The following is a 555-nucleotide window of genomic DNA, read 5'->3' on the forward strand; positions in this document are numbered from 1 at the left end:
AGTGTGGGAAGGTAATTCCGTGTTAGCTAAGAGGAAAGTAAATACTAAATATTTGATAGGCATATTTTTGCTCTTAAATTCTTTAGTACGGCTGGACTTTTCTCGCTGATTCACTCTCTCTTTCTCAGTCTTCTTGGTTTATCACTCTCATGCTTCCCCTCTCGCTCCCTCACTCTGGCACGCAGTGAAGAGGCTCTTTTTTAATAAATGGATTACACGCTCTACACTATAAATAAACACAGGAATTAAGATTCCAACTTGTTCCAGCGATAAGCAAACAAAGATGCCGAATCCCCCTCTCGGCCCTCAGACAGGAGAGTCCCTGGGGAAGCTGCGCATGTGCCTCTGCACGTGTGCTCCAGAGATGTGTGCATACGCTAACGTGCGTGTTTCTGTGCGGCGTTGGGGTCGGGGGAATGATGCACCTCTGTGCAGGAGGGCACACAGGCATGGAGGGCACGAGAGCAGGAGCGGGTGCACGTGTGGGTGCACGGGTGCCCCATTGCCCTGCCCGCCGGGGTCGAGAGCTCTCTGGCAGTGGCACACGCTGCCTCC

The sequence above is a fragment of the Cariama cristata genome, unplaced genomic scaffold (genome assembly GCF_000690535.1).
Source record: "Cariama cristata isolate BGI_N322 unplaced genomic scaffold, ASM69053v1 scaffold1072, whole genome shotgun sequence".
In the NCBI taxonomy this organism is placed as follows: Eukaryota; Metazoa; Chordata; class Aves; order Cariamiformes; family Cariamidae; genus Cariama; species Cariama cristata.